The 13,697-nt window shown below is 43.7% G+C and overlaps 1 protein-coding gene across 2 annotated transcripts in view; it reads left to right on the forward strand.

Moving 5' to 3' along the window:
- LOC137545143 (cystatin-A1-like) overlaps positions 1 to 13,697 on the forward strand; it is a 123,840-nt gene that overhangs the window by 3,724 nt on the left and 106,419 nt on the right. For both annotated transcript variants that reach the window (XR_011026002.1, XM_068266254.1), the window contains exon 2: positions 1,146 to 1,301. The gene's annotated coding sequence lies outside the window, so the exon portion shown is untranslated. The remainder of the gene's footprint in view (positions 1 to 1,145; positions 1,302 to 13,697) is intronic.

Genomic DNA, 13,697 nt, shown 5'->3' on the forward strand with positions numbered 1-13,697 from the left:
GGAATGAGGAGATTCTTCCTCTATTACACATTCTTCATGCACAATCTGAACAAGGTTTATGGGTGACAGACAACACCTCTGTGTTCAATGTGCACAGCATTCAGTGGATTCCCTGCAGCTCTGTGGAGAGTGCAACTGTAGAGTATAGTACTACTGTGTAACAAAGTAAACCTGAGACAGATGAAATTAAAGTTTTATACATACCTGGGGCTTCCTCCAGCCGCCTTCAGGAGAATCAGTCTCTCGTTGTCCTCCTCCACCACCTGGATCTTCTGCTATGAGTCCAGGTACTTGAGCCAGTCGGGTGTAGTGCGCATGCACACACTCCGCCGCCGGGAGCGTACTACACCTGCGCAGCACTATTGCGCAGGTGCAGAATGTTCCTGGCTGTGGGAGCGGCATGCGGCCGGACAGCGCTGACTGGCTGAATTACCAGGACTCATAGCAGAAGATCCGGGTGGTGGAGGACAGCGAGGGACTGATTAGCCTGAAGGGGGCTGGAGGAAGCCCCAGGTATGTATAAAACTTTACTTTTCATCCGTCTCATGTACCCTTTAATTTGTAGTCCCGAAACCAAATTTTAACAACATATCAAATTATTTGATTTCATCAGCAAAGGGAGTGCATACATTTGTATATATCAGAATCAGTGCAGAATTATTTCCATCTCATTGACCATCTCTATTAGTGACACAGCTACACATCAGGCTTTATTCTTACAGCATAGATGTTATTTAGTGTATATATAAGAGATTCCTGTGTACACATCATATATACAGTCACAATCAGATATGTATATCTGACCTTAAAAATACGGGTACTGCTTTATTGAAGCAGCACAAGTAACTCATTTTGATTGGTTTATCTCATTTTTGAGGAATAAGCACAGCTATTACTGTATACCATATATATATATATATATATATATATATATATATATATATATATATATATATATATATATATATATATATATATATATATATATATATATATATATATATATATATATATATATATATATATATATATATATATATATATATATATATATATATATATATATATATATATATATTTTTTTTTTTTAATGACTATTATCTGAGAAATACAACATTTTATCATATTTTCTATTTTAATTACAGTTACAAATTCATTAGGAGTCGGTGCATTTATTCCCGACTCCAGGCACCCAAAATTGCCCGACTCCGACTCCACAGCCCTGGTGGACAGCAGGAGAATGGGTAGCAGCAGAACTGCGGTGAGGGACACACACTTCTGGGGGCTGTGGGAAGCCTCAGGTAAGTAAAGCTACATTGCTTTTATTCACCTCATGTTTCCTTCAAGTGCACCTGTAGAAAAATTTATATTTATATATTTTTTTTTTTTTTTTCCTTCCTGAATTTAACTGCCCCATAAGGGAGGTTTTGAGCTCCAGTATGCTGTTGGGGGGGGGGGGGGGGGTTAGAGAACACAATTTCTTACCGGGGGAGCTGCTGATCCAGCCCCATGACTCTGTGATGGCTGCAGCTGGTAACGCCTAAGAGAATCCTGCTGTAGAGCGCGCTCTGGCAGCAATGCACAGTGCAGCTCCCAGTATGCATTGCAGGCTCAGTCACACTGTAGTGCACAGTCCCAGCCACAATACATCTACTGGCATGCATTGTGGCTGGGACTGTGCCCTACAGTGGGATTCTTTCAAGTGTATGTTGAACCTCTCCATAGGGAATGTAGGGTATATGTGTATATATGTATATTTATATTTTCAGTGTTCTTTAAAATGTACAAGCATTTCCACTTTGGGCTTCCCCCGGTCACCTGTGGGCTGCTCAGTTTCTCGGCTGGCTGGCATGGTTGAAGTCATGAATGGGCTCAGTCATGTTCCTCTGTTTATGCCTGGCTGCGTGTGGCCACAATGGTTTTTCTGTGGCCGGTAGCGCTCTGTACCTGTGCAGAATACACCTAGCCACAGGAATGTGACCAGGATGTGCACGGTTGTACATTTGCAGTACTCCAGACTACGGAGACAGTGGGGGAAAGTAGTTGGGACTGCGAGGACTATGAGGAAGCCCACAGGGGCGGGAGGAAGTACCCAGGTAAGTGTAAATGTTTGTAGTCTTGGATTTCCTTTAGGGCTCTTCCAAACAGGAGGCTGACCTCTGCACTTGTTGGGCAGTTCAATCTATGGTACATCTGCGGCCTGCCAATGCAGTTTCAACGCTACTGAATTGCTGCAGTCCTAACGCAGCGTGCCAAGCACTGACACGCAGTGGTGTTAGCCAGCTGCAGAGCACCATGACGTGTCGAGTCTGAGCACGGCTGTGACCACGCCCAGATCTGATTCCAGTGCTGATACCAAGCATTAGGGATGATCAGAGATGCAAATAAATGCAGCTTGGGAAAAAGGACCAGTCCATTTTAACCTGGATTTAAATTGATTGGTTCATTTTCAAACTGTATACATTTGCAGAAAAAAAACTTGCATAAATTTGCATCAACTCAGAAGTATTTGCATCTCATTGATCATCCCTACTGAGCACTAACAAGTGCACAGCTGGTGCTGGAGAGCAGCTGACAGGCAGTGAATGCAAAGCCTGTCCGCTTCCTGTCTAATGCTGGGTACACACGTTGAGATTTCCCGCTCGATTCGCAGATCAATTCTATTTCAAACATGCTCAATTGGATTTCTAATCGAGCATGTTTGAAATAATTGAATTGATCTGCGAATCGAGCGGGAAATCTCAACGTGTGTACCCAGCATTAGGCCTCCTTTCCACGAACTGTCGAGCTGTGTGCTCAGCAAGCAGTTACCAGGCAGAAGTAAGCAGTTATCATGCAGTTACTAGGCAGCAGTGAGCAGTTGAGTTTGAGAGGCATTTCACTGCCTATCAGCGGTCCGTGGAAAGGAGGCTTAAGGCCTCTGTTCCATGGACTGTTAGGCAGTGAAATGCCTCTCAAACTCTCACAACTGCTTGCTGCTGCCTGGTAACTGCTCACTGAGCACACTGTTCAACTGCCCATGGAAATGAAGCCTCAAGCAGCTGTCGGTCCAGTCTGTAGGTCCTCTTTTCCACAAACAGTTGAACTATGTGCTCAGCAAGCAGATACCAGGTAGCAACAATCAGTTGTGAGTTTTTGAGATCTAGCCTGAAAGACTTTTTGAGATGCATTTAAAAAAACCAGTGCAATGTAAGGGCCTGAGCACACTAGCGTGCTTATGTCCACTTTTCAACAGACAGAAGTGCACTAGTGTTCAGACCCTAAAGGTGCATACACACATCAGACTATAGTCTTTGGAAACTGAAAGATCACAGACCAATCTTACCACCCTTCATGTAGTATGAGAGCCATACTCTACACAGTCTTTTCTATGGAGCTGAACTCCCCATCAGACAGAAATCTTACCCCCTTCCATGTAGTATGAGAGCCATACTCTACACAGTCTTTTCTATGGAGCTGAACTCCCCATCAGAAATCTTTGCAAGATGCTGCACACACAGATGCTGTACAGACACAAAAGATCAGTATCTGCAAAAGATCTGTTCCTGCCAAAAATCCATTCCTGCAAATTGCAATGATAGTCTATGAGATCTGCAGATCAAGCAATCATCCACAGATCTGAAAATCCATCCTGGTGGATCTGATCTGCAGATGAATGTCAGTTAAATCATGTGTGTATGATGATCTGCAGATCTCATAGACTATCATTGCAATTTGCAGGAATGGATTTTTGGCAGGAACAGATCTTTTGCAGCAACAGATCTTTTGTGTCTGTACAGCATCTGTGTGTGCAGCATCTTGCAAAGATTTTTTTTTTTCTGATGTGGAGTTCAGCTCCATAGAAAAGACTGGGTAGAGTATGGCTCTCATACTACAGGAAGGGGTGGTAAGATTGGTCTGTGATCTTTCACTTTCCAAAGACTATAGTCTGATGTGTGTATGAGCCTTAAGGCCTGGAACCCACTACAAAACGCTATTTCTAATCATAAACCACTCATACAAAATGCTAGCGATTGAAAGAGATTTCATGAGCGTTTTCGGTAGCGAGTTTAAAAAGTAATCAATTTGCCAGTGGTTGTGTGGTGTGTTTGTGTAGCGTATAGTGTGGTGGTTTTTTTTTTCCATTCTGATTGGTCCTTTCAATTTTAATTTAGTGTGCAGTAAAACGCTTGGGAAATCGCTCTGTGTAGGTTTTGACGAGCGATTATGCCAGTGTTTATATACTTTACATTGCAGAAACGATAAAGCTCAAAAAATGCTGCATGTCCTGCGTTTGCGATTTTGGTAATCGCAATCGCTCCAGTGGAATTTGGCCTGAGCTGAGCGTTTAGGGAAATTGCTAGCAGTTTGAATTACTCCCTAAACACTCACAAAATCGCTCTAGTGGGTTCCAGTCCTAAGGCACAAGGTACATAATTAAAGTGAACATGAAGTGAGGAATATGTGGAGGGTGCTATATTTCCTTCTTAAATTAATGGCAGTTCTGCTAATTGGGGATGGTCAATGAGATGCAAATTTATGCAGCTTGTGAATAGACCAATTGAATCTTACCTCAGCAGGATTTGGTTCATTTTTCAAGCTGCATATATGTATTCAAAATGTAGGTAATGCTGCATTCTGACGTGTCGTCATGTGCTGTCTCGTTGCCATGGAGACGCAACGTGGGACATCCGCGAGCAAGATTAGTTTCAAAACTCCCGCTGGCAATTTTTACAGGGAGGGAAGGCGGAAGAATGCGTCCCGGGCCGTGTAGGTAAACGCTCGTAGTACATGAGGTATTAAAAAGGTTGACTGATCTTTCGGAACGGTGGGAGGGGGGTGGAGGAATTTGGTAAGAGGTTTCCGGGGTGTGTACATGGTTGATCTAGATTCAAATGTAAAAAAAAAAATCTACTAAGGACTTTTTTTGGTGTCTACTAATGATACTATTTGACAAATGATTGTTCATATGGAGAATTATTTGTAAGAAATCATAAATTATTGTTTGGGACCACTAATGAGCACAAATCTCCTAACAAATCAGATTTGGGGAATGATTCTGTCAGTCTGGCTTAATTAGGAGATTTTTGTCCATTAGTGGTCCCAAGCTAGCATTTCTGAATACTCATGTGAACAATTGTTTGTAAACAGTCATTTTTGGCAAATTGTACAGTTAGTGGCCACCATTAAAGACTTGCTCATCCTCACTTAAAAGTCAGATGGGGTCTAAAACAAATTTTAATCCTTTGTGTGGCAATTTTTTTTGTCATTTCTTTTTTTTTTTTTTTTTTTTTTTTTTTTTTTTTTTTTCAGTGTTCCACAGTGGAATGTGACATATATATATATATATATATATATATATATATATTATAGGTTTGCAGCCATAAAATGTTTTAAGCTATAGTCTTGCATGCCAGACTTTCTGCATGATTACTTGACCTGTTTTATGCTGCTGGCAGTTCTTGCACTTGCTTGTGATGTTTTGTTGTGATTTGCATGCATATGTTTTATAAAAGGAAAAATTTAATAGACCATTAAATATCAGTATTCTATGCAGAGCAGCAACATCCACCACCCAACCTAGGCAGGTGCCTGGGACCTAGTAGGTGTTAAGGGACGAATCAAGTACAAACCGTGCCAGAGATTTTGGTGTTGCTGTAGGCCGTAACAGGAATTACGGTTAAAGCAGAGCTCAGACAGTCATGTGGGTGCCAAATTACTATGTAAAAGCAGCGTAATTCGGCTGTCTGCAATGGCTTGCTGCCGAGTTACGGATTTCCCCACTGTCCACGGAGGCCTGGAGGGGGAATAGTAATGAATGCCACCAGGAATCTTGCAGGAGCAGGGTGAGCAGTTTATCGGCTTTACCTTGCGGCTTAATTATATGTACATGTGAACTGGCCCACGTGCCACCTTTTCTCCCCTCTCCTCTTCAGCTTACTTTAAAGAGACTCTGTAACATTAAAAATCTCCCCTGGGGGGTACTCACCTCGGGTGGGGGAAGCCTCCGGATCCTAATGAGGCTTCCCACGCCGTCCTCTGTCCCACGGGGGTCTCGCCGCAGCGCTCCAAACAGCCGGCGACTGTGCCGACTGTCAGTTCAATATTTACCTTTGCTGGCTCCAGCGGGGGCGCTGTGGCGAGTTTCTGCACGGAAATAGACGGAAATACCCGATCTCAGTCGGGTCCGCTCTACTGCGCAGGCGCTGGAAACTTGCGCCTGCGCAGTAGAGCAGACCCGACGGTGATCGGGTATTTCCGCCTACTTCGGCGCCGAGAGGCATCAGAGCGCCTGCGCAGGAGCCAGGAAGGTAAATATTGCGTCACAGCTGTACGGAGGGCTACAGCGAGACCCCCGAGGGACGCAGGACGGCGTGGGAAGCCTCATTAGGATCCTGAGGCTTCCCCCACCCGAGGTGAGTACCCCCCAGGGGCCGTTTTGTCGTTACAGTTCCTCTTTAAGGGTCACAAGGGGGCACCAAATGTAGTGCCTTACCTAGGGCCCCATTACATGTTAATCTCTCTGATTGTATGTAATAGTGAATGTGTGCATTCAGTGCAACTGTAAAGGACCAGTGTCATGAACAATACTATGTCAGTGATGATTGCTGCTGACACAGACTGCAATTCACCAGGATCTGTTTTCATTTGTGGCACAGAAAATATATAAACCTCCTGAAATAAATCCTGTGCCTGTACTGGTGTCAGTCGCACTACCTTTGATAAGGTGTGATCTCTTTTCATAAGGTCTGATATTTGAGTTATCACGGTTTAGTGAATCAAGCCCTATGAGCGTTTGTGTAAAAAAAAAAAAAAAATTAAATCCTAAAAGCGCTTGTGCAATGATTCCCTATGAGTTTTCATAAGAGCGTTTCGATTCCGATCTGCTCACCAAAGCGTTGTCTGTACCATTTTTATGAGCGCTTTGGCTCAATGGAAGGTATAGGGAAATTGCTAAGCACTTGATAAAGCGCTTTGTATAGCCATTTCCCAAGCGCTTTTTAAAATAAATATATTGTATTGTTTTCCGGGTCAAAGAGTTCACTTCCTGACTGATGTCAAGAAGTGGAAAAAAGGAATAGTTCCTCAAAAGCTCTTACACAATGCTCAGAAAACTCCAGGAATCGCTATAAAAATGTGCACAAAAACGCTCAGCGCTTGCGATTTGTAGACATCACTGCTTAAAGAGACTCTGTAACAATTTTTTTCAGCCTTAGTTCTTCTATCCTATAAGTTCCTATGCCTGTTCTAATCTGCTCTGGCTTACTGCAGTCTTTCCTAACTGCACTGTCTCTGTAATAAATCAATGTATCTTTCCTCTGTCCTGTTTGTCGGGCTAAAGCTTGATTGTGTGGAATGTGCAGGGCTGCTTATGATTGGTAGAAGCGATACACACCCTCTGCAGGCCCCCTGCATACTCTGAATGACTCATACACTATGCTTAGCTGAGCCTATTAGAAGCTGGTTAGTTTGTTTGTAAACACTGCCTAAAACTGTTAATTACAAGCCAGGATTGCAGCAGAGAGTGGCAGAAACAGCACAGAGGGGCACAGGAGAAAATAATGAATAGAATGGTATGCTTTTTATTGTAAGAATATTAGAGTAAAGATTCTCTTTAAAGTGAACCTAAAGTCCCCCCAAAAAAACGAGATGAACTCACCTGGGGCTTCCCTCAGCCCCCAGCAGACGATCGGTGCCCTCGCAGCTCCGCTCCGATGCCTCTGGACCCGCCGGCGAGCACTTCCGGTTTGGCCGTCACCGGCCGACAGGCATGGGAACGCGAGTGATTGTTCGCGTTCCCAGCCTGTATATCGCCCCCTATGCTGCTATTGCGGCCAGGAGGTCGCAATAGCAGCATAGGGGGCGATATACAGGCTGGGAACGCGAACAATCACTCGCGTTCCCATGCCTGTCGGCCGGTGACGGCCAAACCGGAAGTGCTCGCCGGCGGGTCCAGAGGCATCGGAGCGGAGCTGCGAGGGCACCGATCGTCTGCTGGGGGCTGAGGGAAGCCCCAGGTGAGTTCATCTCGTTTTTTTTTGGGGGACTTTAGGTTCACTTTAAAGCCTGAAACCCACTAGGGTGCTTTTTATGCCACAGTAGCGATAAGCCAAATTGCAATTGCAGGACGTGCAGCGTTATGGGAGTGTTTGCGCTTCAATGTAAAGGATTGAAGTTCTGGCAAATCGCTTATGAATCACTACACAGGTTTTTTTTTTTTTGGGGGGGGGGGGGGGGGGTTATTTACAGTTTGCAAAAAAATTAAAACAACCAGAGTTTAAATCGCAATCGCTGACAAAAAGCTTACATTTTTAAAATTGCCAGAGAACTCATGAATTTGCTTAATAAACATAAATTAAAAATGTTAGTGCTAATTGCAGTCGCTAGCGGTTTGTAAGTGGTTTTTTTTTGTTTGTTTTTTGTTTTTTTAGCATTTTTTAGTAGCGATTTTGAAGTGTGGTCAATTTTGCCAGCAGTTGTGTAGAGATTAGCGGTTTTTAATTCTGATTGGTCCTTTCAGTGTGCAGTAATGTACAAACACTAGCAAAATCGCTCTGTGTAGGTTTTGACGAGCAATTATGCCAGCGTTTATATACTTTACATTGCAGAAACACTAACGCTCCAAAATACTGCATGTCCTTCGTTTGCGATTTTGGTAATATTAATCGCTTCAGTGGAATTTTGCCTATCCATTAACATTAGCGGAGTGTTTATGGAAATAGCTAGTGGTTTGAATTGCTCCCTAAACACTCACAAAATTGCCCTAGTGGGTTCCAGTCCTAACACAGATTTGTTTGTGACACTTAGGGCTCGTTTCCACTAGAGCGAATCTGCATGCGTTTCCTGCATGCAGATTCGCTCAACCAATACAAGTGGATGGCGCCGTTTCCACTTGTCCGGAATTCTGTGCGGCTCGATATGCAAAAAAAATCTGCACAGCAGAGCCGTCAGAATTCGCACGCCGCACACCCGCATGCGATTTGTCGGTCATGTAACTAAATAGGAAAACCGCAAGCACTTGAGTCTTGCGGTTTTCCCGGCGTTACCGCGTGCTATTTCGTTTAAAAACCCATGTCAATGCTTGCCGGCATTGACATGGTTAAAATTGCGTCATTAAAATCGCGAACGATTCTGCTTGAAAATCCCCAAGGAAACGTCAACGAATCCGCAACCGTATGCGGATTCGTTGACACGGTTTCTGCGAGCAAATGGCGCCGCACAAGTGGAAATGTACCCTTAAGGCTGCTTACACACAGGGACGTTACAGGCGCACGTTAGTGCAGCCTGTAACGCTCCCCCAACGCACAGCAATGTAACACAAGTGGGCTGTTCACACTGCCCACGTTGCGTTACATGTAACGCTGCACGTTGTAGTGAAAGTGCAGCATGCTACGGCGTTAGAGCGGCTTAAGCCGCGTTAGACTGTTTGCACATGCTCAGTCATGTTGGGGAGGAGCGGAGAGCGGCCAGGCACATGGCTAATTAATATTCACTGCACGGTGTGACGTGCAGTGTTTACTATCTGGTGCGGCCGCTCTGTGCGGCGATTGGCCGGCGGGACCATGTGATGCCGTATGCGTCCAAGAGTATGCATCACGGACGCCAGAGTGAGCTGCACAACGCGGCTCACTCTGACGTCCACATCGAAGAGCACCAGGCCTTGCGTTAGGTGCTACGTTAAGGTCGCATAACGTGCACCTAACGCAACGTCTTGGTGTGCAAGTAGCCTAAAGGGGAACTGAAGTAAGAGGTATATGGAGGCTGCCATATTTATTTCCTTTTAATCAATACCAGTTGCCTGGCAGCCCTGCTAATCCTCTGCCTCTAATACTATTAGCCATAGCCCCTGAACAAGCATGCAGCAGATCAGGTGTTTCAGACTTTAAAGTCAGATCTGACAAGACTAGCTGCATGCTGGTTTCTGGTGTTATTCAGATACTACTGCAGAGAAATAGACCAGCAGGGCTGCCAGGCAACTGGTATTGATTTAAAAAGAAATAAATATGGCAGCCTCTGTATACCTCTTACTTCCCCTCTAAGGCAGGGGGCACACTTGTCTTGTGCATGCAGGAAAGTGTGAACTAGCCATTGATTGACTGTTTTTGTGTGTATTTTCTGCACAGAAAAACGGAGAATTGTATCCCCGCCTCAAGGCTATGGAAACTAGTGCACTGCGACAGATACATTCAGGGCGGTTTAGCAATTTTTTGCTGGTGATTTTCAAAATCGCCCTGAAGCCTCATTTACACTTGGGCGTTTTGCCAGCGATTTCGGCAAAACGCTCATACACTAGCGCTTTTGAAAGCGCTAGTGTAATAAAACCCTATGGGCCCGTTCTTACTTTGGCGATTCGCGGTAATCGCCGCAAATTGCCCAAGAACTCGAAATGCAAACGTGTAGCCTGCACTATTTTCAGGTGATTTCCCAGCGATCATATTTCAGTGCTATAGAAGCGCTAAACACGATCGCGGAGAAATCTCTGCAATGTCCAGTGATTTTATTTATTTTAATTGCGGAAAAATCACTGGCTATTTGCGCTTCTAAGTGTGAATGGGGCCTTAAAGCGCTTGTGCAATGATTCCTTATGGGACTGTTTATTTCAACACGTTTCATCTGCTTTCCGCTGACGAAAGCGCTGCCTGTACCATTTTTTTTTTTTTATTTTTTTTTCATTCATTTTATTATTTTATTTTTTTTTTTTTTTTTTTTGCTAAATGAAAGATATTGGTGCAAAATGTTCACAATCTCTTTATGCGGTGATTGCTTTTTCGCTTTTTGTTCCTTGACTATTTAAATGTGACGTGTTTAGGTAAGGGGCTCTTTAAATCTGGCTAGAAATCGCTTACAAAACACCTGCCCAAAAACGCAGTGCACAGGTGAGCACTGGGAGGCGCTAAAAAAAAAAATAGCAAAAACCGCTGGTGGCAGATGTGGTGAAAGCCTACGGGCCTGTTTCCACTACACGCAGAATGGATGCAGAAAAACTGACTCCAATGACTGCCTATGGGAAATCTGCATCAGAAAAATCGCGTTTAGTGGAAACAGGCCCATAGGAATTCATTGGAGTCAGTTTTTCTGCATCAAATCTGCGTGTAGTGGAAACAGGCCCTAACAGTTGCACTGAAGTATGCTTTTAACTGTGTCAAAATGAAGTGTCACTCCGCATGTAATGTGCAATGGAGCTTCCCTTCCCTTAGTATAGTATTCTCACAGCAGGATACATAATGCAAGTCTTGGGCTTGTCCTGGCGTGGAGGGGGAGGAGTTAATGTTTGGGGAGGTGTGGAGTTAACTAGGGACTATCAATGAGATGCAAATTTCTCTTTCTATTCAAAAGTCTAGCAAATGTTATATGTACCTTGTATTTGGACCAATCAGAATAATTTTCTGTCAATGACAGGTTCAAGCTGTATAACATTTTAATGAAATTTGAATGTTAGAAGAAATGATTTACAAGAAATGACTTGCATCACATTATGGTTATCATTCCTAGAATTTATACACCATAGATTAAAGGGTACCTGAAGTGACCATGAGATAGACATGTGTATGTACAGTGCCTAGCACACAAATAACTAGGCTGTGTTCCTTTTTTTCCTTTCTCTGCCTGAAAGTTAAATATCAGGTATGTAAGTGGCTGACTCAGTCCTGACTCAGACAGGAAGTGACTACAGTGTGACCCTCACTGACAAGAAATTCCCTGTTTTATCTCTTTCTTGCTCTCAGAAGTCATTTTCTGCTAGGAAAGTGTTTTATAGTTGGAATTTCTTATCAGCGAGGGTCACACTGTAGTCACTTCCTGTCTGAGTCAGCCACTTACATACCTGATATTTCACTCTTTCAGGCAAAGAAAGGGGAAAAAAGGAACACAGCATAGTTATGTGTGCTAGGCATTGTACATATGTCTATCTCATCATGTCACTTCTGGTATCCTTTAAGGGCCCTTTTTCCCATTTGCGGATTGGAGCCGATACGGGTACGCATCACTTGCGCTCCCATCCGCATCACTTCCACATCTCCCGATGCGGAAGTGTACTGAAGGAGACGGTGGGTGGATGCGGCTGTTCAATAATCTCCAGCATGCTGCAGATTCTCAGATCGCTCCCCACACAATGGAAACGGTTCCATTGCCATGCATTGGGTTCAGGGCACCCGTGGTGCGATGCACTTATGTAGCCACATCGCACCGCTTCTAATGGAAACTGGCCCTAAATCGCAGCAAGGCCTACTGGATGGGTGCATGCATACCCAATGGATGTATGTTTGCACCTATGTATGGATACCTAATGCAAGTATGTACAGCTGTATCTAATTTTTTTGTTACATGTTAATGTGTACATTATGTATACTCAATAGTTGTTGTTATATGTATGCATATATAATTGAGTATATTGCATGTATGTATACCCAATGCATGTTTTTATATATACACAATAGTATGCTGTTTGCGGCACAGGGTTTTTCTTTGCCCTGCGTCCCCTCCCCCCTCTGATTTTAACAATTATGGAATTGGATGGTAGATGGCTGCCAGGTTGTGTAATGTATGGGCGCCTTTGGTTTCTTGTAATCTCTCCCTGGCCCTGTCTGTTTACACATAAGATGAAGTGACTAACCCCTCCCTCCACCCCTGTATGTATGTGCTGCCTGTGATGGCATCTCTTTTCATTGGCTGTTGGGCCTTGCTGTGCTTTCTGTTGAGTTTGAAGCTGATGCCCACTCCACTCTTCCCGCCTTTTGGCGCTGGTACTGGCTGTTGCTTTAACCACTTGCTTGGTCAGATGCTAAATGTGGCTTTTTCACATGTGATAGTTCTGTAACTGCGAAAGGTGAAAAATCATATGTGGGTATTAGCTGTTTTCCTTATCCGTCAGAGAAGCATATAATCGGCCCCAAATTTATTCTGCAGCAGGCAGGGCTGTGGAGTTGGAGTCGAGGCAATTTTGGGCACCTGGAGTTGGCGTCGTGGTTTCGTAAAAGAGTCGGATGATTTTTGTACAAAATCCACAGCCCTGTTAAGTATTAGACTAAGGAGTCGAGGAGTCAGAGCCATTTTGGGTACCCGGAGTCGCAGTAGTGATTTCATAAACCGAGGAGTCGGAAGATAGAGCCAAAGTGATGAAGAACTTTGTTCAATATAAAGAAGTCCTGGATGTGATGGTATGGCCCCTGCAGAGCCCTGATCTCCACATGGGAGTGTGTCTGGGATTACATGGAGACAGGATGTGAGAAAGCTGACATCCAAAGAAGATTTGTGATTCATTCTCCATTGATTGGAATCTACCAGCTGAGCGCCTTCAAAATCTGTGTGGAAGTGTACCTAGAATAATTGATGCTGTTTTGAAGGCCAAGGGTGCTGACACCAAATTTTGATAGATTTATCTGTTAAGTGAATTTTTTTTTTGTTGTTTTAAAATAAATGATACTTTTATTAATAAAAGCATTTTTGAGATTTTTTTTTTCCACACCTCTACTGTGAACAGAACAGAACAGAACAGAACAGAACAGAACAGAACAGAACAGAACAGAACAGAACAGAACAGAACAGAACAGAACAGAACAGAACAGAACAGAACAGAACAGAACAGAACAGAACAGAACAGAACAGAACAGAACAGAACAGAACAGAACAGAACAGAACAGAACAGAACAGAACAGAACAGAACAGAACAGAACAGAACAGAACAGAACAGAACAGAACAGAACAGAACAGAACAGAAC

Source organism: Hyperolius riggenbachi, chromosome 2, assembly GCF_040937935.1.
Source record: "Hyperolius riggenbachi isolate aHypRig1 chromosome 2, aHypRig1.pri, whole genome shotgun sequence".
NCBI lineage: Eukaryota > Metazoa > Chordata > Amphibia > Anura > Hyperoliidae > Hyperolius > Hyperolius riggenbachi.